The sequence below is a fragment of the Callithrix jacchus genome, chromosome 2 (assembly GCF_049354715.1).
Source record: "Callithrix jacchus isolate 240 chromosome 2, calJac240_pri, whole genome shotgun sequence".
NCBI lineage: Eukaryota > Metazoa > Chordata > Mammalia > Primates > Cebidae > Callithrix > Callithrix jacchus.
This window is the reverse complement of record NC_133503.1, coordinates 144,871,596-144,894,168: the sequence shown is the minus strand read 5'-3', so window position 1 is coordinate 144,894,168 and position 22,573 is coordinate 144,871,596.

Below are 22,573 nucleotides of genomic sequence, written 5' to 3'. Positions count from 1 at the left end.
TTGTCCTATTTTCTGCTCAAACCTTGACAGACGCAATATCTACCTAATGTCTTAAATTGGCCCAATTTGATACATCTTTAGGGGACATGGCGTTGTGCAAAGTGATGCGGGATTATGACGATACAGTCTTGCCCTTTAGTTGTTTAGTCCAGGAAGGAAAATGGGAAGAAATACAAATAATTATATATTCATCATATTTATAATTGTATTCATCAAAGGGAAATGAAAAATATTAAAACAGAATGACTGATAAACTCACAGAGGGCAGGCAATCTTTAAATTTGCTCTTTTCCCCATTTTTTACTAAAGGAACTTTTCCAAAAAAAGTAATTGAGTGGATATATATCTGCCTTACCCTTTGTCATAATTGGATTAGAATAATTATCTTAATAAACATGTTTCTGGGCCCGGGACTCATTCCACAGCTATATCATGTATATTTAAGATGTTCAATGGTTGATATGTGGCAATAAGATGTATAGCAGAGTCCTAGTTCCTTTAGTATTGAGTGCATAAATGTTAGCTTAAAAAGCAGAAAATACCAGGGGCTCAAGAATTTACAGACTTAGAGACATCCCAGGATAGAGGGAAAGAAAAACCTTTCCTGACTCTATTCTTCTTTGTCTCCTCTCCTGGGCTTTGTCATGTGAGAGGTTATGGTATTTGGGGAGGAGAAGAATGGAATTTGTAAACCAGGAGCCAGGTCAACTGCTTGGGTTCAGATTCTGACTCTACTGCTTCTTTAAGCAAGCTGTTTAGCATCTCATGTATGAGGATAAAATGAGGATAATAGCAATCCTTATTTCATAGGATCACAATGAAAATTAGATGAATTAAGGTGAGCAAAGAACTTGTATATAGTTAATTCTATTTAAGTATTAACTATTATATTTTTGGCACTTACAAAATTATTATGAAATTTCTTTGAATAGGTTTCTTTGAATAGGATTGGCCTGACATGTGGATTGACTTCCTTAGTATAAAGAATTCCGGGCCGGGCATGGTGACTCACACCTGTAATCCCAGCACTTTGGGAGGCTGAGGCAGGCAGATCATAAGGTCAAGAGATTGAGACCATCCTGGTCAACACGGTGAAACCCCGTCTCTACTAAAAATACAAAAATTAGCTGGGCGTGGTGACGTACACCTGTAGTCCCAGCTACTCAGGAGGCTGAGGCAGGAGAATCACTTGAACCCAGGAGGCGGAGGTTGTAGTGAGTCAAGATCACATCACTGCACTCCAGCCTGGCAAAAGAGCAAGACTCCGTCTCAAAAAAAAAGAATTCTGCATGGCCAGTAGAATCTCTTGAAATTCTGTCAAATGTCTCTGTCTTAATTTATATTTCCCAAGATGAGTCCTGATTGGATATAACACTATGAAACATAGCAAATTTTAATATTAACCCATAAACTTTTTAAATAATAAGTTACGGAGGGCTCAAAGAAGAAGAGATTGTGCTGATTTGGAAGAGGTTAGTAGATGCTTTATGAAGGTGAATATTTGAGATGGGACATTAAAAAATCAGCAGGACTTAGAAGAGAGAAGAAAAAGTACATCTCTGTCCTCTTAGGAAATCATTTTTAGTTACCAGATTGTGCTTGTCTTTTATTTATAACAGGATACACTTTCCAAAAGCACTTAATCTTCCCAAGGCCAGCACTAATAGGCTCTGATGTTGTCTATTCTGGAAAAAAAAGAAAGCCAGCCAGCCAAATAAAGCTTATATAACCACATTACAAATGTTAATGCTTTGTGTGTTATTTTGCTAGATTTTATTAAAGACTGTGAGGTCACAATAGGTAGCACCAATTGGTGTGTGTGCGTGTGTGTGTGTGTGTGTGTACTCCACATGCCAGCCCTCCTCTCCCTGCTTCTAAGTGGTTTTCTTCTAGTTTATTTGGGGGAAAGGAGAGTTTGGCTCTTCCCCATCCTGAGTCAGTTTCACACCACAGCTGCTTCTCTCTGCCTCTGTTAGCAACCCCATGGGCCATCATTCACTTTACTGCTAGCTGCTGCCAGGACACACGGCCTGCTGCTCCCTTGAAAGGATGTTGCTAACCCCTATGGGTGTCAGCAAAGGAGTGACTATGAGACTGATGTTTTTACTACTCTGAATTTTTATTTCCCCCATTCCCACCCCACAAGGTTGTTCTGGCAAATTAAATTTATACTGAAGATTTAGAGTCAAAGGGAGTTTTCTTTGTAACAAACAACTCATAATGTCGTATTAGATGTCTTTAGTCTTAAGTGTCTTCTGGACATCGCACCACTGGAAATTCTTGTCCTTCTGTCTTAATTTCCAGACTTCCCTCTCCTTCTCAGTCCCAAACCCTCTAACCTTCCTGATTAACCCCAGTATAAAATCTTTGTTTATTCTTATGCAGCTCTGTATATCCATCTTTTTGTTTCATCATCCTCTTTAAGCACATAGCCTTAGGGTGTCTTTCAACTCTCAAGCAGCTCAGCAAAGTATTTCCCTAAACAAAAACATTTTCCTCCCTAAGACAACTCCAGTGCCAGGTGCTCAAAGGTAAACCTGTATAATGAAATGGAGAGGAGTCCTCACAGAGCAAACCTATAGTTGAATATGAAAGGATCAGCCTAGATACTTATTTCTCCACTGACATGCTAGCAAAGCTACAGACAGTAGTAAAACAAAAGACCATCTTTGCTTAGTTAAATTAAATATTAGATGACTTCAGTTGGGTCCCCTAGAAAGAGAGTTGAGACAGGAACTACTTAGCAAGTGCCTCGATGAATATCCTCAGGTGAAATCTGCAGAGGAATGAGGAAAGCAGCATAGGGGCAGGGAAAAAACACAGTCAAAGATGTGGTTTCTAAATCTAGCTCTCGTCTGACCCCATAACAAGCTCCTGTCTGAACAAGCATAACACCATAGAGTTATCTTCATTGGAAACAAGAGGGCCAGACTGTTGTACTCACATGTCAGTCAGACGTTGCCTAGGAGGAACCCTGAGGGGAGGTTGTAAACTTCTCAAGCAAGTCCAGGTGAAGTGGCTCTTGTTGGCATTGGGCAGTTCTCAGGAGAAGGTTACACCTGTGAGCGGTGACCAACTAACACGCAAAGCAGCTGGAGGAGGGCCTGATGCAGTCTAATGAAGAGAATGACTAAGGAGCAGCAGTAACATCTACTACAGGGCCCAACACTTTACAGCAGAACCTACTGTCTCAGTGTCCGGGTCTGGAGCTGACAGGTAGTTCTGAAGCTGACTGGACTCGGGAGGAGGTCAATATACACCAAACTTCATTCAGTCAAAGTCGTTTTCTGCATTTTTCTTTCCATACCCCAAATTAAGATTTCTATTCCTTTTGTATTTTTATATTTCACATTTTTACTTTACTATGACTCACTATCCATAAACATTTACCATTCTTAATTTATAAATATTGTTTGATTTCACAATAAGTACAACCACAGCTGGATCTAGAGAGAGGTTAACATGACTAGATACAGTGAGGCTGACATATGATCAGAGCATTGCTGGGCTTCTATTGATTGGATTGCCTATTGACAGATTAATTCAAATCTTAACTAGAGAGGCACAGGTTCACAAAAAAATTGATTGCTCTTGCAAAAGAAGTAGATGTAATGTTTTTTAAATATTTTATATACAGTTTTTCCCTAAGCAAATATTTGAAAATGTTCTATTCATCTGATAATTGCAGATAAAATTGCAGACCCAATGATTCTCTATAACAAAAAAGAATGAAAAAAACAATATGCATCATTATACTATATAGTATTAGAGCCAAGATTTGCCAATTGCAAAGAACAAACTAATTCTATTAATGAAAGAAGTTAATTTTAAGGATACAGAAACTTCACAGACTCCAAGGACAGGGAATGACACTGAGAGGTGAAACAGTTTTTAGCAAGGGTATGGTATCCTTCACCCCAATCTTTTTACAGCCTAGTCCTATTGCCATAATCTCTCAGCCTTCTTTCTTTACTTCCTCATTTATACATAGCTACCAGACCCAACTCTACATTAAATTCTAAAAACTGAAACTCCTCTCTAGATCCTTTGGTTCAAATCCTGATTGGGTGACCAGTAAACTCTGTAGAGAATGAGAAAAGTCCTGTCACCTGCTGTCTGCTCAGCAGTGCCAGAACAAGAAAGTTTAAACCAGAAAATTCAATTGGGTATAATGGATTCATTAATGTATCCATACATTGGTACACAGAGTTTATACAAACCATACATATTCACTTCTAGTAACTGGATATTCCAAGTTCATGCTGTTATGGCCAAGGGAGAGTTTATTCTGGTATAGCCTGATACCTGGAGACTAATAAGGCCCTTGAACAAATCAGCCTACTACGTAATTATTCTAGGATCTGTTCTTAGATGACTATACTAATTCTAAGGGTGGAATAAGTCAGACAATAAGGAGGACGCCTGGAAGAAACTTTAGCTTCGGACTATGTTCAATGAGCCAGGTGGGGTAAGAAAGCTGGGGACAGAGGAGGCCATAATTTTCTCCATAATCATTTTGTTTTAGGACACACAGGTTGAAACTAAGATGGTAGATTCTGCTCTAATCAGCCCATCTAAGTTTATTCCAGCTCTCTGAATCTCCAAGATGGTATCTGACTCATAGGCTAGTCTTATATGTTTGAGGAACAATGTTCAGTATTATACACAGCATGATTAGAGAAGCTTTTGGAAGGGCATGACTACTCCAAAAGGCCTCTTACAAAACGCCAACAGCAATGCCTGAAATTTCATCATTAAGAATTCACCCATCCCCAGATGGGTTTCTAAATATCATTCTCCATTAAAGTAACAGCACACCTTGGAAAATGGCTGACTCCAGGGCAGGAGCAAAGAAAGTTTAAGGTGAATCTGGGCATCTTCTCACAAAGCAAAGTAGTCCTCAGAATTGATTAGTCACATCAAAGGAACATAGGAGCTGGCTTATAAGGCTTGCAGTGGCCAAATTTGGCATTAATTATAATTTATGCACTAAACCTAATTTGAACATCAAACAGAATAATGACAATAATTGATTATAACATTTAAAAGTCTATAGTTACACTTAACAGAGAAGAAAAGCTCATCTTTATTTTTGTAATGCAGTTAATAAATATAGATTAAATGATAGAAGGAAAAAAAACACCATTTTATAACTCAATTCCTAATATTATAATTGGCTGAACACAAGAATCCTCAATGGGTTCTAAAACTACAGCATAAAATACATTGTAAAGACTCAATACCAAATTATAACCTCATAGATAGCTTACTAATCAAAAATGGAAATATTTGACAGCCCCAAATCAAGTGATCAGACTTATTAGTATTCAAACTTATTATTATCAATAATGAGGCAACCTAGCATTATATTCATTTTGATGTGATACATTATAAAATATGGAAATATTTTACCCAAAATATTTACCTGAGATTGAGCAAGCTTCCAGATCTAACTTAAAGCTTATAAGAAACACAGAGAAGATAAGTTCAATTACACCATGAGGAACTTTCTAGAAATCAGCTAGGTTGATTTCTTCAATAAGTCATCAAAAAAAAGTCATGAAAAAAAAAGTGAGAAAAAAACAGAAGGAATCCCCTGGATTAAAAACAAAGAGGAACATATCAGACAAATGAAATGTGTAATCTTTGACTAATCCTGAATTTTTTTAAATGGTTATAAAAGCCACTGTTGGAAACATTAGGGAATATAAAATAGATATTAGACAACATTATGGCATTATTGTCAACTTTCTTAGGAATTATGCCTAACGTGGGATGATACTTCGTTATCAGGTGATTCATATGAAGTATTTAGTTAAACATAATGTTTGAATTTATTTTCTTATGGTTCAGGAAGAAACCATTAATATATACAAACACAGAAAGAGTGAAATAAAACAAATGTGGCAAAGTATTACCAATTGATGAACCAGACAAAGGGCATGCAGAGTATTCATTGTACTATTCTCTCAACTTTCTATAGTTTTGAAATTTTTCAAAATAAGAAATTTGGTAAAATAATAGAGGTAAGCTTTTTTTATATTTTTTATCGCACTTTAAGTTCTGGGGTACACACAGGATTGTTGCATAGGTACATACATGGCAATTTGGTTTGCTGTCTCCAACTCCATCACCTACATCTGGCATTTCTTCCCATGTTATCCCTCCCCAACTCTCTACCTCCCGCTGTCCTTTCCCTTGTCCTCCACAACAGACCCCAGTATGTGATGTTCCCCTCCCTGTGTCCATGTTTTCTCATTGTTCAACACCCGCCTATGAGTGAGAACATGCAGTGTTTGATTTTCTGTTCTTGTGTTAGTTTGCTGAGAATGATGGTTTCCAGGTTCATCCATGTCCCTACAAAAGACACGAACTCATCATATTTTATGGCTGCATAGTATTCCATAGTATATACATACCACATTTTCCCTGTCCAGTCTATCACCGATGGGAATTTGGGTTGGTTCTAGGTCTCTGCTGTTGTAAATAGTGCTGCAATGAACATACATGTGCATGTGTCTTTATAATAGAATGATTTATAATCCTTTGGATATATACCCAGTAATGGGATTGCTGGGTCAAATGGAATATTTATTTCTAGGTCCTTGAGGAATCCCCACACTGTCTTCCACAATGGTTGCACTAGTTTACACTCCCACCAACAGTGTAAAAGTGTTCCTATTTGTCCACATCCTCTCAAGCATCTGTTGTCTCCAGATTTTTTAATGATCGCTATTCTAACTGGCGTGAGATGATATCTCAATGCGGTTTTGATTTGTATTTCTCTAATGACCAGTGATGATGAGCATTTTTTCACATTTGTTGACCTCAATATGTCTTCTTTTGAAAGTGTCTGTTCATATCCTTTGCCCACTTTTGAATGGGTTTGTTTGTTTTTTTTCTGGTAAATCTGTTTTCGTTCTTTGTAAATTCTGGATATTAGCCCTTTGTCAGATGGGTAGATTGCAAAAATTTTTTCCCATTCTGTTAGTTGCCAGTTCACTCTAATGATTGTTTATTTTGCTGTGCAGAAACTCTGGAGTTTAATTAGATTCCATTTGTCTATTTTGGCTTTTATTGCCAATGCTTTTGGTGTTTTAGTCATGAAGTCCTTGCCTATGCCTATGTCCTGAATGGTTTTGCCTAGGTTTTCTTCTAGGGTTTTTATGGTATTAGGTCTTATGTTTAAATCCTTAATCCATCTGGAGTTAATTTTAGTGTAAGGTGTCAGGAAAGGGTCCAGTTTCTGCTTTCTGCACATGACTAGCCAGTTTTCCCAATACCATTTATTAAACAGGGAATCCTTTCCCCATTGCTTGTTTTTGTGAGGTTTGTCAAAGATCAGATAGTTGTAGATGTGTGGTGTTGCCTCCAAGGCCTCTGTTCTGTACCATTGCTGTATATCTCTGTTTTGGTACCAGTACCATGCTGTTTAGATTACTGTAGCCTTGTAGTATAGTTTGAAGTCAGGTAGCATGATGCCTCCAGCTTTGTTCTTGTTGCTTAGAATTTCAACAGCACCGTTGAAATTTCAACAGTTCCATATGAAGTTTAAGGTGGTTTTTCCCAGTTCTGTGAAGAGGGTCATAGGTTGCTTCATAGGGATAGCATATAATCTATAAATTACTTTGGGTATTATGGCCATTTTCACAATATTGGTTCTTCCTAACCATAAACATGGAATGTTTTCCCATCTGTTTGTGTCCTCCCTTATTTCCTTGAGCAGTGGTTTGTAGTTCTCCTTGAAGAGATCTTTTACCTCCTTTGCCAGTTGTATTCCTAGGTATTTTATTCTCTTTGTAGTGATTGTGAATGGGAGTTCACTCATGATTTGGGTCTCTGTTTGTCTGTTATTGGTGTATAGAAATGCTGTGATTTCTGCACATTTATTTTGTATCCTGAGACTTTGCCGAAGTTGCTCATCAACTTAAGGAGGTTTTGGGCTGAGACGATGGGGTCTTCTAAATATACAATCATGCCATCTGCAAATAGAGACAATTTGACTTCCTCCTTTTCTGATTGAATACACTTTATTTGTTTTTCTTGCCTGATTGCTCTGGCTAGAACTTCCAATAATATATTGAATAGGAGTGGTGAGAGAGGGCATCCTTGTCTAGTGCCAGATTTTAAAGGGAATGCTTCTAGTTTTTGCCCATTCAGTATAATATTGGCTGTGGGTTTGTCATAAATAGCTTGTATTATTTTGACATACGTTCCATCAATATCTAGTTTATTGAGAGTTTTTAGCATAAAGGGCCAATTGATTTTTGTTGAAGGCCTTCTCTGCATCTATTGAGATAATTATGTGGTTTTTGTCTTTGGTTCTGTTTATGTGGTGAATTACATTTATAGACTTGTGTATGTTGAACCAGCCTTGCATCCCCAGGATGAAGCCTACTTGATCATGATGGATAAGCTTTTTGATGTCCAGTTGCAATCGGTTCACCAGCAGTTTACTGAAGATTTTTGCACCTATGTTCATCATGGATATTGGCCTGAAGTTTTCTTTTCTTGTTGAGTCTCTGCCAGGTTTTGATATTACGATGGTGTTAGTCTCATAAAATGATTTGGGAAAGAGTCCCTCTTTTTGGATTGTTTGGAATAGTTTCAGAAGGAATGGTACCAGCTCCTCTTTGTATGTCTGGTAGAATTCAGTTGTGAACCCATCCGGACCTGGACTTTTTTTGGTTGGTAGGTTATTAATTGCTGCCTCGACTTCAGACCTTGTTATTGGTCTATTCAGAGTTTTGACTTCCTCCTGGTTTAGGCTTGGGAGGGTATAAGTGTCCAGGAATTTATCCATTTCTTCCAGGTTTACTGGTTTATGGGCATAGAGTTGTTTGTAGTAATCTCTGATGGTAGTTTGTATTTCTGTGGGTATGGTAGTGATATCCACTTTATCATTTTTTATTGCATCTATTTGATTATTCTCTCTTTTCTTTTTTATTAATCTGGCTAGTGGTCTATTTTGTTGATTTTTTAAAAAATGGTTCCTAGATTTGTTAATTTTTTGAAGGGTTTTTTGGTGTCTCTATCTCATTCAGTTCTGCTCTGATCTTAGTTATTTCTTGTCTTCTGATGGGTTTTGACTTTTTTTTTATCTTGCTCCTCTAGCTCTTTCAATTTTGATGATAGGGTGTCAATTTTAGATCTTTCCTTGCTTCTCAGGTGGGCATTAATTGCTGTATATTTTTCTCTAGAAACTGCTTTAAATGTGTCCCAGATATTCTGGTACATTGTATCTTCATTCTTGTTGGTTGTGAAGAATATCTTTATTTCTGCCTGCATTTAATTTTTTATCCAGTCAACATTCAAGAATCAGTTGTTCAGTTTCCATGAAGTTGCATGTTTCTGAGTTAGTTTCTTAATCCTGAGTTCTAATTCGATTTCACGGTGGCCTGAGAGACTGTTTGTTATGATTTCCATTCTCTTGCATTTGCTGAGGATTGATTTACTTCCAATTATGAGGTCAGTTTTAGAGTAGGTGCAATGTGGTGCTAAGAAAAATGTATATTATGTGGATTTGGGGTGGAGAGTTCTGTAAATGTCTGTATGTTTGCTTGGTCCAGATATGAGTTCAAGTCTTGGATATCCTTGTTAATTTTCTGTGTCATCCATCTGTCTAATATTGACAGTGGAGTGTTAAAGTCTCCCACTATTATTGTGTGGGAGTCTTAGTCTCTTTGTAGGTCATTAAGAACTTGCTTCAAGTATCTGGGTGCTCTTGTATATTTAGGATTGTTAGCTCTTCTTGTTGCATTGATCCTTTTACCATTATGTAGCACCTTTCTTTGTCTCTTTTGATCTTTGTTGGTTTGAAGTCTATTTTATCAGACTAGGATTGCAACTACTGCTTTTTTTTTTTTCTCTCCATTTGCTTGGTGAATCTTTCTCCTTCCCTTTATTTTGAGCCTATGTGTGTCCTTGCATGTGAGATGGGTTTCCTGGATACAGCACACTGATGGGTTTCGACATTTTATCCAATTTGCCAGTATGTGTCTTTTGATTAGGGTATAAAGCCCACTCAAATTTAAGGTTAATATTGTTATGTGTGAATTTGACCCTGCCACTTTGGTGCTAGCTGGTTGTTTTGCCCATTAGTTGACGCAATTTCTTCATTGCGTTGATGTTCTTTACCATTTGGTTTGTTTTTGGAGTGGCTGGTACTGGTTGTTCCTTTCTATGTTTAGGGCTTCTTTCAGGAGCTCTTGTAAAGCAGTCCTGGTGGTAATGAAATCTCTGAGCAATTGCTTGTTCACAAAGGATTCTCCTTTGCTTACAAAGCTTAGTTTGGCTGGATATAAAATTCTTGATTGAAAGTTCTTTTCTTTAAGGATGTTGAATATTGGCCACCACTCTCTTCTGGCTTGTATGGTTTCTGCTGAGAGATCCGCTGTAACTCTGATGGGCTTCCCTTTGTGGATAACCCGACCTTTCTCTCTGGCTTCCCTTAGCGTTTTTTCTTCATTTCAACCCTGGTGAATCTGATGGTTATGTGACTTGGGGTTGCTCTTCTCGAGGAATACCTTTGTGGTGTTCTCTGTATTTTCTGGACTTGAATACTGGCCTGCCTTGCTAGGTTGGGGAAGTTCTCCTGGATAATATGCTGAAGAGTGTTTTCCAGCTTGCATTCATTCTCTCTGTTTAATTCAGGTACACCTATCAAATGTAGACCTTTTCACATAATCCCATATTTCTTAGAGGTTTGTTCATTTCTTTTTACTCTTTTTTCTCTAATCTTGCCTTCTCATTTTATTTCATTGATTTATTTCACACAGCTCTGCCCAGCTGCTGTGTGAACTTCCTTGTGGTTTTGGTTATACAGGTATAGTTAGAACTGCCTTGGTAATGTTGATCTGCCTCAGTAATGATGGACTGTCTCTGTAATGACAGACTGCCTCGGTAATGGGGGATTGCCTCGGTAATCGCGGACTGCCTCGGTAATGGCAGACTGCCTCAGTAATGGTGGATTGCCTCTTTAATGGTGGACACCCTTCCCCCAACAGAGCTGAACCATCCCAGGTCCAGCTGTGCTTGCTGTGAAACTCTCAATCCAGAGCGTTTCAGATTGCCGGTCTTTGTGGGGGTGCGACCCACCCAGCAGATCACCTGGCTCCCTGTTTCAGCCCCCTTTTTTTTCAGTTGAATGGGTGACTCTGTCTCCCAGGTGTTCCATGCACCAGTTGAAATGGCACCCAGATTTATGTGAGTTTTTGTGCGAAGACCCACTGCTCTGGCCAAAACAGTCATGCTGAAGACTTTTGGCACTTTTCCACCCAGTAATCTCCTGGTCAGTGGGCAGTAAAAATTCCTTTGCAAATGTGGTAATCACTCACCCTTTGCATTCTTGCTGGGAACTGCACTCCAGAGCTGTTCCTTTTTGGCCATCTTGGATCTTCTCTCGAGGTAAGCATTTTTAAATGTAACTTGGAGTGCAAATCTCCATGGCAGTGTAGTCATGTAGCAAAGAAGGAAAAAGCATTTTTCAGGAGAGGAATACAAGCAGGCTGTGAAGCAATCACTAGCTAGAGAGGCTAGCATGACTAAAAGGGAAGCAAATGCTAATATTCATGGCAACAGGAAAAGGCCTCAAAGGCATTTCAGAATTCTTCAAGGCATTCCCTCCCATTACAGGCCCAGAGGCCTGAGAGGAAAGAATGGTTTCATGGTCCAGGCCCAGGGTACTGCTGCCCTGCTAAGCATCAGGACACTGCTCCCTGCATCCTGACAGCTCTGGCTCCAGCCTCCGTTAAAGGGGTCCCAGATACAGCTCACACTGCTGCACCAAAGGGTACAAGCCATAAGCCTTGGCAGCTTCTGCATAGTGTCAAGCCTGTAGGTTCACCAAATGCAAGATGAAAAGATGCTTGTCAGTTTCTACCTAGATTTCAAAGAATGTATGCAAAAGCTTTGTTGCCCAGAGAGAAGCCTGACACAAGGATGGAGCCCTCAGAGAGACTCTACTAGGGCAGTGCCAAGGGGAAATGTGGGGTTGGAGCCCGATACAGTCTCCAGCAGGTCACTGCCTAATGGAGCTGTGAGAAAGGAGACACCACTTTTTCTATTCTGGGATGTAAGAATGATATGGCCAACAGCAGCTTGTACCCTGTATTAGTCAGTGTTTGCTAGAGGGATAGAAGTAATAGGATAGATGTACATATGAAGGGGAGTTTATTAAAGGAGTACTGGCTCACACAATCACAAGGTGAAGTCCCACAGTAGGTCATCTACAAGCTGAAGAGCAAGGAAGCCAGTCCAAGTCCCAAAACCTCAAAAGTAGGGAAGATGACATTGCAGCCTTCTGTCTATGGCCAAAGGCCAGAGAGCCCTGGCAAATTGCTGGTGTCAATCCAAGAGTCCAAAAGCTGAAGAACTTGGCGTCTGATGTTCAAGAGCAGAAAGCATCCAGCAAGGGAGAAAGATGAAGGTCAGAAGACTCAATAGGTCTGCTCTTTCCAACTTCTCCCTACTTTATTCTGCCATGCTGGCAGCTGATTATATGGTGCCCACCCAGATTGAGGGTGGGATTTCCTCTCCCAGTCCACTGACTCAAATGTTAATCTCCTTTGGCAATACCCTCACAGACACACCCAGGAACAATACTTTGCATCCTTCAATCCAATCGAGTTGACACTCAGTGTTAACATCACACACCCTAAGCCTGAAAAAGCAGTAGCCACTCAACTCAAACTTGTGAAAGCAACCATGTGGGCCACACCCTGCAAAGCCATAGGGTGGAGTTGCCCAAGGCCTTGGAAGCCCATCCCTTGAACTAGAATCCCCTGGATGAAGGACATGGACTAGAAGGAGATTTTTTTTGGAACTATGATATTTAATAACTACCCTCTTGGGTTTCAGACTTGCATGGAGCCAGTTGTTCCTTTCTTTTGGCAAATTTCTCCCTTTTGGAAACGGAATGTTTACCCAATGCCTATGCCAGTATTGTATCTTAGAAGTAAATAGTTTGTTTTTGATCTTACAGGCTCATAGGTAAAAGAAATGTGCCTCAAGCCTCAGATGAGATTTTGGAGTTTTGAGTTAATGCTGAAACTAGTTAAGACTTTGGGGACTATTCAGAAGGGATGATTTTGCAATGTGAGAAGGACACGAAATTTGGGCATCCAGCAGAAGCATGATATGGTTTAGATGTGTGTCCTTTCCAAATGTTATGTTGAAGTGTGATCCCCAGTATTGGAGGTGTGGCCTAGTGGGAGATGTGTGTTCATGGGATGGATCCCTCATGAATGGCTTAGCACCATCCCATTGGTAATGAGTGAGTTCTCAACTCTGTTAATTCATATGAGAGCTGGATGTTTAAAAGAGTCTGGCGCCTCCTCCTCTCTCTGTTGCTCACACTCTCATCATGTGATATGCTGGCTCCCCTTCATCTTCTGCTGTGAGTATAAGCTTTCTGAAATCCTCACCAGTGGCAAATGCTGGTGCCATCCTTCTTTTGCAGCTTACAGAATTATGATCCAAATAAACCACTTTTTGTTATAAATTATCCAGTCTCAGGTACTCCTTTATTTTAGCAACACAAATGGATGAACACAGTCTTATAAGGCATTTTTTTTAATTTGTAGAAGTGAGATCTCACTGTGTTGCCCAAGCTGGTCTCAAATTCCTGGTCTCAGGTGATCCTCTCACCTCATTCTCCCAAAGCACTAGGATTATAGGCATGAACCACCATGCTCAGCCCACATAAGGCATTTTTATATATGGATTTTTTAAATTGGTATAAATGCATGTCTATTATTTTAAGAGTAAAATGCTTCAATACTTAAAACAATTTTTCTGAGCATGATGGTTTTAAAATACGTCAGCAATTTATTTGCCACTCCCCAAATGAGGACCAATTTTAGTGACTCATTCCTAACAAATAGAAAAGTGATGCTATGTGACTTCTGAAGTTAACTTATAAAAAGAATAGCTTTCACCTGACTCCCTCTCTTGGTCTTCAAATGGCAATAGCATAGCCCAGCACAACATCCTAACCACAGTCTCATAAAAAAATCTTAAGCTAGAACACCCTGGTAAGCTACTTCTGAAATTCTGATCCATAGGCAGATAAGTATAATAAATTTCTACTATCATTTTAAGCTACTATGATTTAAGATAATTTGTTACACAGCAATAGCTTAATTGACTGCATTAAGATAATATACCCTTTTGATAATATGCCTCAGAAACCTATTTAAAATGCCTACTTTTTGACACAAAAATTCCACTTTTCAGAGTTTTTTCTAAGAAAATAATCATGCAGGCATACAAAGATATATGTAGAATAATATTTGTTCCAGCATCACTTATAATAGTAAAGTAGAAAAGCAATCTAAATTCTCGATAACAGAGGATCAGTTGTATAAACTATGACATGTCTAAGCAATGAAATAGAATGAAGCTACTAAAAGTATATAGCAATCCTTGGCCGTTTATTTATATTTAAAAGTAAGGCATTAAGAAGCTGATTATGGTGGATTACACCTATAATCTCAGCACTTTAAGAAGCTGAAGTAGGAGGGTCACTTGAGGCCAGAATTTTGAGACTAGCCTGGTCAACATAGTGAGCACCCCTATGTATTAGTCCATTTTCACACTGCTGATAAAAGCCTACCTGAGACTGATAAATTTACTAAAGAAAGAAGTTCATTGGACTTACAGTTTCACATGGCTGGGGAGGCCTCATAATTATGATGGAAGGTGAAAGGCAAGGAGGACCAAGTCACATCTTATATGGATGGCAGCAGGCAAAGAGAGAGCTTGTGCAGGGGAATACCCATTTTTAGAACCATCAGATCCCATGAGACTCATTCACTATTATTGGAACAGCACAGGAAAGACCCACCCCCATAATTCAATCAATCACCTCCAACTGGGTTCCTTCCATGATATGTGGGAATTATGGGAGGTACAATTTGAGATGAGATTTGAGTGGGGCTACAGCAAAACCATATCACCTTCTCTACCAAAAATACAAAAATTAGCTGAGTATAGTGGTACATACCTGTAATTCCAGCTTCTTGGGAGGCTGAGATGGGAGGGTTGCTTCATCCTGGGAAGCTGAGGCTGCAGTGAGCTGCTGTGATTGTGCCACTGCACACCAGCCTGGGTGACAGAGTGAGCCCCTGTCAAAAAAAGAAAAAAAGCTGTTTAGCAGCGGCTTGTATTGGTAGGAGAGCTTACTAACTGGCCAGCCTTTCCTTGGAGAATTCTGAGGAACCCTACCTATTTCATTAGTCCTTTCCCAACTAACACTACTTAGACCTTTTCCTAAGGCTGATGTGTATCTTGCAGAGAAGAATACTCCAAACTTCTACCTTATAGGAATAATTCTGGCTGCCAGCATGCTAGAAACTTGGGGATAAGGCAGCTGAAAGTCTAACCATTGAGTTTGTATTAATTCCCACTCTCCTTTGTGCCCATAGACCTCAGATACCAAGTCTAGTGTTGGAGGTGGGGCCTAGTGGGAGGTGTTTGAATCATGGGGACAGATCCTTCATGAATGGCTTGGCACCATCCCCTTGATGATGAATGAGTTGAGTTCTTGAAAATTCTGGTTGTTCAAAATGTGTGGCACCTGCCCCCTACTCCACCCCCCACCATATGACACCACCTGCCCTCTTTTCACCTTCCTCCATGATTGAAGCTTCCTGAGTCCATCACCAGAAGCAGATGCTGAAATTATGCCTGTACAGCCTGCAGAACTGTGAGCCAATTAAACCTCTTTTCCTTATAAATTACCCTGCCTCAGATATTTCTTTGTAAAAATGCAAAAATGGACAAAGACAATGGGCATGGTAGATAGTCACATTAATGGCCTTCAGTGAATCATACCTCTGCATGGATGAGCTTGCTGTCTTGGAGCCCAGCTCATATAGTTATATGAGAAGTCCAAGCTGATTACTGAATGATGAGTGAGCACATGCAGAAATAGGCCCTGAGACTACATAAAGAGGCCCAGACATCCTTCAGTCATCCCTAACTGAATGTAGCCTCAAGAGTAGCCTCAGATGAGAATAAAATAAACACTCAGCCAACATATAGGATTGTTAAAAATAATAAATCACTGCTGTTTTACCATGCAGCTTTGGGTGCTTTGTTCACAGAAATAGGTATGTGATGTGGTGTAGGAAGAGGCAGAAAGCTGTGCAGAGTTGGGCAGGTGATCTGGGGCTAAACTGTATGACCTTAGGACTTCAAACCTATCTTCTTCAGCCTACTCAGCTCAGCAATGCTGCCTTCAAAAATACCCTGAATTCCCAATTTTTAAGCCTTTTCAGGAATCTGAGAATTAGATTGCTAAACATTAACTTAAATGAGCAAAGTCCATTTTACCATGTAAGGTAACACATTCACAAGTTCCAGTGAATACGATATAGACAGTTTGGGGGAGCTGTTTTATATTTCTTTCTTCATTTAGACTATCTTCTATGTCATTTATTAGAGACTTAAGATTTTCCCCCAAAGAGATACTGTATATTCATACATAAATTAATTCTTATTTGCCATCTTGCATATTCATGCATAAGTTAATTCTTGTGAATAGTATCTCGTTTCTTATGGACTATGATTTTTTTAATGTTGCTATTGTAGTCAACAAACTTGTTGAATGTTCCTGTTTGTTCAGAGAGTTCTATTGATTCTGTGGGTTTTTTCTAGGTAAGTGATCATCCTGTGCAAATAATTATTCTGTGAAAATAATATTTTCCTTTCTGTGATCGTCACTAATACTATTCATCAAATATTTCCACTTCTTCCTCTATCCAGATACATAATAGGATTGTACTTCCCTGTTGTGTTCATATTCTATAGCTGTTATAACAAATTACTGCAAACAGCGGCTTCAAACAACTTAAATTTATGATACCCATTTCTATAGGTCAGAAGTCTAACACAGCTGCCACTGTGCTAAAATCAAAGCGTCAGCAGGGCTGCATTCCTTTTGGAAGCTCTAGGGAACTGTCTTAGTCCATTCCTACTGCTATAACAAAATACCAGACTGAGTAATATATAAGTAATAGAAATGTATTCCTCACAGTTCTAGACACTGGCAAGTCCAAGATCAGAGTATCAGCAGATTCAGTATCTAGTATGGGCTTACTCTCTGTTGCCAGGATGGCATCTTGTATCCTCTGGAGGGTATAAATGCTGTGTTCTCACATGGCAGACAAGAAAAAAGGGACAAATGCTGTATCCTCATGTGGCAGAAAAGACAGAAGGATAGGCATCTCTCTGAAGCCTCTTTTATAAGAGCATTAATCTCTTTCATGAAAGCAGAGCCCTCAAGGCCTAATCGCCTCCCAAAGTCCCCACTTCTTAATACCATCACCTTGGGATTTAAGTTCCAACCAATAAGTTTTGGAGGAACAGATTCATAGCAGTGAAGAAATCATTTCTTTCTTTCCTTTCTTTCTTTCTTTCTTTCTTTCTTTCTTTCTTTCTTTCTTTCTTTCTTTCTTTCTTTCTTTCTTTCTTTTCTTTTCTTTTTCTTCCAGCTGCTAGAGACCACCCATGTTCCTTGATTCTTAATACCATCACCTTGGGATTTAAGTTCCAACCTATAAATTTTGGAGGTACAGATTCATAACAAGGAACAAATCTTTTTTTTTTCCAGCTTCTGGAGGTCACCACATTCCTAAACACATGGCCCCCTCCCTCTACCTTCAAAGCTAGCAATATGACATCTCTCTGACCCTGCTTCCATTACCACATCTCTTTGTCTGGCTCTCTCTTCTGCTTCCCTCTTCTACTTATAAGGACCTCTAGAATTATATTGGGTTCACTGGAATAATCCAGGATAATGTCCCTATTAAAGTCAGCTGCTTAGCAACCTTAATTATATCTGTGACTTAAAATCCCACGTTCAGTATAACCCAACATTGTCACAGGTTCCAGGGATGAAGACGTGGACATTGTTTTGTTGTTGTTTTTTGTTTGTTTGTTTTGAGATGGAGTCTCGCTCTGTCACCCAGGCTGGAATACAGTGGCACAATCTCAGCTCACTGCAACTCACCCTCCCAGGTTCAAGTGATTCTCCTGCCTCAGTCTCCTGAATAGCTGGGATTACAGGCACTTGCCACAATACCCAGCTAATGTTTGTATGTTTAGTAGAGATGGAGTTTCACCATGTTGGTCAGGCTGGTCTCGAATGCCAGATCTCAGGTGATCCACCCACCTCGGCCTCCCAAAGTGCTAGGATTACAGCCATGAGTCACCGTGCCCGACCAAAGACATGCACATTTTATTTTGTTTCTTTTTTTTTCTTTGTTGTTTTCCATTTGACAGTTTAAATGACTTTTCTTCATACAATAGCTATACTTTTTTTGTTTGATTTTTGTCTTTAACTTAATACCCATACTCAGGTTTATTTGCACTTGTTGATTTCTTAAGCTTATCAATGTTCACAAATTAATCCCAACAAGAAAACTAGTTTGACACACTCTCCTGTTCTTGTAGTACTCCCCACCTCCTAACCCACTTATATTGTTAATATCTAGAATTTTAATTTTTGTTTATTTTGGATATGATTTTTAAATTTCTTTAGCTCTGGTTTTTAAAAATAAAAAGTAGACTTCAATAAGGTATTAGACCACCAAGCTTCTCATATCTCTTGCCCTAGATTCTAGACTTTTTGCTCTTTCTTCACAAGTGTTTTCTAAGGCTTGTACAACGTGGAATATTTTTCTTGTATTTTCAAATTTGATTGAAAATCTGGTTGAATATAAAATCCTAGTATTGGAATTTTTTTTTTTTTTTGCTAACTTAAAAATTTTACTTTATTGTCATTTTCTATCTTGTGTTGCTTATTTTAAAATTTTGATGTGCTGTTTTTATTCCTTTCTGTTGATATGTTCATTGCTTTTATAGTTTTTCTCTTTGTCTTTTATATTTTTAAACTTCATTATCATCTCTGGATATTTCTTTATTTCTCTTTTCCATCTGAAATCTTTCATCTTTTTAAAAGCTTTATCCAAAATTATTTCTTAAATATTTCCCCTCTTCATCTTTATTGTTTCTTCCTTTGGGGTCTCCCACTATCTGAATGTTGGTCCCGCCCTTTTAAATGGCTCAGTTTCCTTTTCTGTTTTATTTCTTTATCATTTCTTGATGCTTTCTGGAAGAGTTCTTCTGATGTTTTACTTTGGTATCTTGCTCCTTAGCAATCTATCTCTGTATCTATCCCATGCTATATTAAATTCTCAAGATTTCTGCTTTAATATTTCTAACTCAGATAGTAAGTATCGTGCAGTTTATGGGATTTGTTTTTGAGACAGTTGAATAATTCAGCTGTTATTTTGGCCTTTGAGCTTATGTTCCCCTGAGGGTGTCAGCTATTCTCTCCAGTAATATGCACCAAAGTCTGTGTCAGTTCAGGTGTGTTTAAGGACAAGAGAGAAAATGAGTCAAGGATATAGATCCTCGGGCACAAAAGAACCACTGCTGATCTCCTGCTGCCACTCCTAGGCTTTCCCTTTGACCCTTAGGGAAGAGTAGTGTTTGAAACAGACTAGGTTGAAGTCCTAGGCCTAAGGCTTTCAAAGAGTAAAGCTGAAAGACTGACACAGGTCTGTTCCCATGAGCACCTTTTCCCAGCAAGACTTTAATGCTGCTCTGATTTTGCCTTCAGAGCTCTAGTGTCAGAGGATAAAGGACAGATAATGATTGTTCTAAGACAAACCAAAACAGAGACACTAGCAGAGTTTATAAAATTTTCTTCTACCTATCCTCTCTCGGCCATATGCAGCCACTCTCCACACCAGACTGAACAATCCAACCCCTCATAATGTTTAGGACAGATTTAATCTTCCCAGAGATTTTTCACTGATGGTTATTGGTACTGGTTTCTGGAATCCATAACTCCCTGTAACGTTTACAGTTACTTCAACGTTGCTCCTACCCCAAGATAGGAGTCTATAACCCAGGCTAGTATCATCTTCGCAGAAAGCAGAAACAAAACATTTTTCTAGCATTCTATCCACAGTGCCATCATAGAGTTCAAAAATATTGAAGTAATTTTTACAGTCACTAGAATGTACCATAATATCCACTATTTTGTATTCTTACCAGCCATTTGTTTAATCATATATTTTACTAATTCAATAGAAAGAAAAAGTACACCTCACTGATTGATTTGCATTTCTTTGTTCACTAATGAGACTGAAATATTTTTTCATGTTTATTAAGTAATTGGCTTACTGCTCATGATAATTGAGTATTCATGGCTTTCCTCATTAGTTATAAAGTTTAGCATTTTTTCTCATTTATTTGGTCTTCTGTAATTGGTTTTGATTTAAAATTTATTCATTTATTTTTATTGGTACTAAGGATTTTCTTGTAAAGTGCATTAGAAAAGGTCTTTATAGCATGATAAGAGCAATAATAGAAGATCTGGTCATGCCACAGTGAAAGGATACTCCTCCAAGAGCTCTCTATAAAATAGACTTTAGCTCTCTTTTGTTTCTATGTGCAAATGTTATTATTTGTATGCCTTCAAATCTTATCAATACGTTCATTCCATTATTATTTTATCTATTGTTCCTAAGATTGTAATTTATGAAAATATCTTTTCAGAGTCTTCAAGCTGTTAAATTATATTTTATTCTGATTTCTAAGCTTTAGTATTCTATTAGTCAATCTTTTAATCTATCTGAAATGAATTTAGGGGATGAGAAAAAAGTTTAAAACACAAAAATTACAAATTGACTTTCAAAATGGACCTTGTCTGTACCTTTTATTTAGCTAAATTATTACCACAGTGGATGGCATAAGACCATGAATACAGGAATTGCAAGGAAGATAAATACTCTGTTGTCAAAAAAAAAGATTGCTTGGCCAAAAGAGAATAATAACAGAGAGGAAACTCATAAAGTGTTCTTATAGAGACTGTTTTGGTTTTGTTTTGCTGTTCTGATAGCCTGATTGTGGGGGAAGGGGTGCAAAGCGAAATGGAAAAGGCTAGCTTATTTTAACTCTTTATCTTATTGCAAAATTGCCTGAATAATACAAGAGCGAGAGAGCTTGAATTGCTACAGCTGGTGCTACTTAGCCTGGACCACATGGAGTTTCAGGGATGAGCTGAACAATGACTATTATACTTTGTTGAGCTGATTATCCTTTTGTTTCCTGAATAAACTCAGTACCTATGATTCACTTCTTCATTTTTTTCCAGTTTCTTTTGATTGAAATATTAACAAATATATAATGTATACATTCTTATTCTTTGGTGACCATGTTTACAGATTATACTCAGCTCCATTCTCCTTACTGAAACTTGTCAGCCACCCCAAATGCTTATCTTTGGCTTCTGGGCAGGCTTTGTAGAACAAGATAAAAAAAATTATGTTGTCCTTTTTGGCTAATTGTCTAGAAAAATAAGATACCTAGATGACAAAAATGTTCCCAGTACCCTTCCTGTGTGCATTCTCCCTGTAGAAATAATTTGCTTTATTAAATTTATACAGATCTTGCTTTCATCCCAGTGGAAAGTATTTATCAAGCTGCTTTCAGAATTCATGCCTGGATAATTCTGTTGCTTGCACATTGGTTGTCAAATAACATGTTTTAAGTCAGTTTCTTTCTTTGTACCTTCATGCTCTCATTTGAAATGACATGATGCTCCTATTTGGGAATTAAAGTACTTAAATATATTTGCATAAATGTTTGAGTATCATAATTAAAATTCTTGATAGCTAATGAGAGGTTAGAAAAGAAATAAGAGGAAATATAGTTTTAACCTATTTATCCCAAAGGCAGCAAAGTAATCTTATCTGGTCTTCACTTTTAATGTATTTTTGTTCTTAAGTTTAAGACCACAGTGTCTAACATATATAAATATTCCTTAAATAAATGAATGAATAAAATTTAGCTATTCAAATCCTATACTCTAAAATTAACTTAAGAATATATGATAGCCTAAAATTAACCTATTACGGAAACTAATTTGAAGAAAGTATATTAAATCATTAGGCAGGCAAGTCCATGCTTCATTTGAAATACTATTTTACAGCTTTAAAAGCTAATATTTTAAGAAGGCAATTAAGAACAGCTCTGTGGTATTTTTTTTTTATTTTAGACTGTTTTCTTATTCTGTTAGAAACAGTGAATTAATATTCATTGTTGGATATGTGTGATTCAGATTAAATGAAGAAAAACAACACACTTTCATATTTCAAATTATTTTCACTATATTGTGAGATCTGGCTTCTATTGTCCTTTACTACCCAGCCTCAGAATAGGTACCTTTCTTAGGTGGATTTTACTCAATAGTAATTGCCATCAAATGATAGTGAGTTGGAGTTTTGTTATGAGATCAGCTGTTCTTATACTGTTCTTACTGCCCTTACCTTCCTGAGGGAATAGGCTCATTGTGGGCAAATTGTCAAGCAGGTGAGATAGGAAGAGGGGAAGTGAGACAGGAAGAGGTGAAGGGAAAGGCTGGAGCAGAGAGAAGGTGGCAGGAGGATTCAGAGTACCTGGGAGCCTGGGTGGGAGAATAGAATTATGAAGAATAAGAACGAGCATCAAAAGGATAAGGAGGAACTTAATTTCACCTGACTATCTTCATTTAATGGTC